This window comes from Alligator sinensis, unplaced genomic scaffold, assembly GCF_000455745.1.
Source record: "Alligator sinensis unplaced genomic scaffold, ASM45574v1 scaffold97_1, whole genome shotgun sequence".
Taxonomy (NCBI): domain Eukaryota; kingdom Metazoa; phylum Chordata; order Crocodylia; family Alligatoridae; genus Alligator; species Alligator sinensis.
In genome coordinates, this window is record NW_005841921.1 from 635825 (window position 1) to 639853 (window position 4029).

Consider the following 4029-nt stretch of genomic DNA (forward strand, 5'->3'; position numbering starts at 1 on the left):
TAACCAAACAGGATCCCCAAACTGCATTCTTCACCACAACCACTCCTCCCAGGGGGCTGGTCCACCAAGCATGCCTACCATTAAGAGCTCAATGCAGAGCAGCCATAGCCACTCTCATTAAAAAGTAAAAAAAATAAAATGTGGAGCTCCATTCTTCAGCTAGGTTTCAGTGGTTAGAGAAATCACCTTGGGACACTGGAGATTATGTTCAGCACCCTGCTTTGTCTGAGGAGATTCTAAGCCATGTCTCCCACCTCTGAGTGCTTTAACCACTAGGTTATCAGTTAGACTGTACCCTCCCTCTGGTAGTGGTGCCACAGTGGAAGGAGAAATGCAAGATTAATGGTGCCAGAGAAACTGCACCACATGGTGTACAGTGTTAGTCCAGGTGCCTGGCTTATCCTGGTAGGATCCTTCCATTTTGGAAAGAAGAAATAATCATCTGATTTTTGCACTCCCTCCTCCCTCCCACAAGTTTGAGAGACCAGTACAAATGCACTCACATTCTTCCCCACCTCCATAAGCCTTGCATGTATAAGTACAGAAGGAAAAGCTTCGGTTCTGGTCTCTTCACCGTGATCCCTTGATCTCTTCTGTTCCTTTAGCTAATTGACTGCTGTCAAAGGTGGAGGCTTCTCCAGCCATGTTGTAACTGAAATGCAATAGCAAACACTTTGTGAGCCTATTCTTACCTGTGTGGGTTAGCTATGTTGAGTGCACCTGCAACAATGAATGTCTCAGAAGAGAGCATGAAACAATGGACCCCCAGCAAGCTTAGATGCGAGAGATGTACTAAGACAGAACTTTAGGTGCCTGGGGACCCTTAACCTTAAGAATGAGATGCCTCTGCAGGTTAGGGACTTCCAGGATGACATAACAGCTGAGTTTTGCTTTCAGGAGCACAGTTTTACAAGTTCTTTTGGATCAGGCTATACAGTTCCCTTCCTCTCCCTGCCTGATCCAAGGTCCAAGGATCAGGCCTTTATTCATATTTCCAAGAATGTGTTGCATAGTTTCTCACTATATTAAACTGTGTAACTTGCATTCACAATCTTTGTATGTCTCCATCTTGGTAATCAATTGAAGAACTCCTGAGAAATGTCAAAGACTTTACGTAATAATTGGTTCCTTTTATTTTCAATAGCATGCAGGTTAAGTCTATGGAAAGAAGTGAAAGGAACAGAATACAAGCTGGGTAGGAATATAAACAAAAGCCTTTCCTCAACACCAGATGTAAATGATCTATTAGCTAAATTACTGTTTAATATATAAGTAATAATAAAGTAGTTCAAGTTAAACATACACAATGTTTAATCATCTCTTCAGTCAACTCTGTTGTTTTCATCCACTCTGGAAATAAACAACTAGTTCAAAAACATAAGTTCTTCCCAGGGGAGATTTACTCTATTCTCTATTGTTACAACAATATTTTAATATAGTTAAGTATTTTACTTAAAGAAAAAAACAATGAATACCAAAAGGCAGAGGGTTTGTGTTTGTTTTTGAGCAATCTTCTTGAATCTACTATTATAGCATCACCCTAAAAGCATGTTCTGTATAAGCCTGTATATTTATTTCTTTGCCTCTCTAATCTTCAGTACAAGAAATTAAAGGACTCTGGGTTCAATCCTGTAAAATAATAATGCATGTAATGATTACTGCTGTGTATATCTGTTTTCCCCTAGTGGGACTAGGTGCAATAGAAAAGTGATAAAAATTTGGAGGACTCTGTCTTAAGCAAAAGACTTACTGCCTTATAAAGCAGACAGGGCTTTTAGCATGCAGCTAGCAAGATTCCCAGTGGCACTGCCTAGTCCTCTTATTCTCACCTCTCAAGTGACACAACACAAATCCAAAATAGTGTGGCTGCTACCTCAGAAGTATTAGGTTAGTGAAGAGCTATTATTCCCCAATTTGCATGTAATGATCTATCATGATGGCTAAGTTGTTCTATTCCACCCTGGTAGGTCTGCACTGTAGTCATTGCAGTTTGTGCAAGTTTACTTGAGCTAGCTTGCCCTGACCACACTAGCTCTGGTACTGCCAGCAGCGGACCCACAATAATAAGAAACTGAGTATGGCAGGTAAAATACAGCCTGTGGGCTAGATCTGGCCCACCAAGCACTTTCATCCAGCCCACAGCGCCCACCAGCAAATTGTGCCCTGCCCAGCCCTTCCACCCATGAGGGTGGGAATGAGGTGCCCATGTGTACACACAGCACAAACATACTCTACTGCCTTGCTCCCACCCTCACAGGCGGAAGGGCCTGGCCAGCCAGCACACAGCTTCCATGCAGGGCTGCTGCCCCTGGGGACCTGCTCTGCTTCCCTGGTCTCCTGCTGGCTTTGGGCAGCAAGTTGGGAAGTGGCAGGGGTATAGCTGGAGCTGGGCAAGAGTGTGGACCGTGGGGATGGTGGCAGCGCAGAGCCCACACCTAGGGGGGCGGTGGCATTGCACAACTTGGCTGGGCAGTGTGTGGGTGTGAGGGAGGGTGGGCTGTGTGGGGACCCCCCTACATATTCCCCCCCATGGCGCACAGCCCCGGCAAGTAGTGGCAACAGCAGCAGGTAGGGTACTCGGGGTGCAGGTGCCCAGTGGCGTGCAGCTCTGGCCAGCACTGCACAGCAGTGAGGTTTCACAACCTCTGCTGGGCTGCCTGTAGCGCTGGCGCTCCCTTCCAGTCACGTGCAGCCCCTACACTTGCACAGCACAGGAGGGAAGTCCCGGGTCTGGAGCTAGCTGCCTTCCCTGCCCCCCAAAGGAAGGCACCTGGGGCTTCTCTTACCTGCTGTGCAGCCCCGGCGGGAAGGCAGCCAGCTGCAGCACCTGGGGCTTCTCTCCCATGTTGTGCGAGCACAGGGGCTGTGTGACTGAAAGGGAGCACCAACAATAAAGACAGCCCAGGAGAGGTTGTGCCCATTGCTGTGATGTGCGGTGCTGCTGGAGCTGTTCCCTGCCAGGCACCTGCACCCTGAGCATCCCACCTGCTGCTGTTTCACCATGGGGGGTGTGTGGGGGGTCCCCACTCCCCACCCTCCCTCACATACCCACACCCTCTCCCCACAACCTCCACATACCCCAACATACCCTATGCCCCCCCCACAGCCACATCTGCTCACAAAACCCCCACCCCCACACACACCCCACAATACACCCACACCCATACCCCACCATACACCCTCCACAATTAAAAACTAAGTATTTATTTTTGAGTTATCATGTAGTCACCTCTGTATACAGTATGCAAACACAAGTCACGACAAAAATATTTTTTGTAATAAAATATATTATAGTAGGTATTTGACTTAGTGTTGCTCACAAAACCCCCACCCCCACACACACCCCACAATACACCCACACCCATACCCCACCATACACCCTCCACAATTAAAAACTAAGTATTTATTTTTGAGTTATCATGTAGTCACCTCTGTATACAGTATGCAAACACAAGTCACGACAAAAATATTTTTTGTAATAAAATATATTATAGTAGGTATTTGACTTAGTGTATGATTTGTTGTTTTTTTTTTCTGGTTCTAAGATGGCAACCCCCCCTCCAAAAAGAAGTATGTCTGGGGGATAAAGGGAGGGACTTCTGGTGGCAGAGGTTAGAGGTGGGACTTTCAGTCCCAAGATGGTGACCAGGGGGTGGGGCAACATCAAGGGGTGGGACTACCCATGCAGCCCTTGACAGCTCACCAAAACTTATTAAGAGGCCCTCCACCTGAAATAATTGCCTGCCCCTGGAGTATGGACTAACTGCTTGAGCACATTCCCAAGTTCCTGAGCTCAGAGGTGCTATAGCTACAAGATCAGCAGTGTTTGTCATAGTTTAAAGCCAGTTCTGGTAAGTGTATAAGGCTAAGGTAGAAGGAAAAAAAATCTTGCTAGTGATGGTATCTTACTGTTTTAATTCAGCAGTGATATTATCCCCATTAGGAAGGGGATCTGTGCAGCAAAATAAACTAAATCAAGGGCTAGAAAATGGAGTGAAGAAAGAGTGTAATTATAGGACAACCTCACTA

At 46.4% G+C, this 4029-nt stretch overlaps 2 protein-coding genes across 3 annotated transcripts in view; one reads left to right on the forward strand and one right to left on the reverse strand.

Moving 5' to 3' along the window:
- The window catches only part of NECAB2 (N-terminal EF-hand calcium binding protein 2), a 425733-nt gene that overhangs the window by 39212 nt on the left and 382492 nt on the right, over window positions 1-4029 (reverse strand). The gene's annotated exons all lie outside the window — the stretch shown is intronic.
- The window catches only part of SLC38A8 (solute carrier family 38 member 8), a 36212-nt gene that overhangs the window by 1231 nt on the left and 30952 nt on the right, over window positions 1-4029 (forward strand). The gene's annotated exons all lie outside the window — the stretch shown is intronic.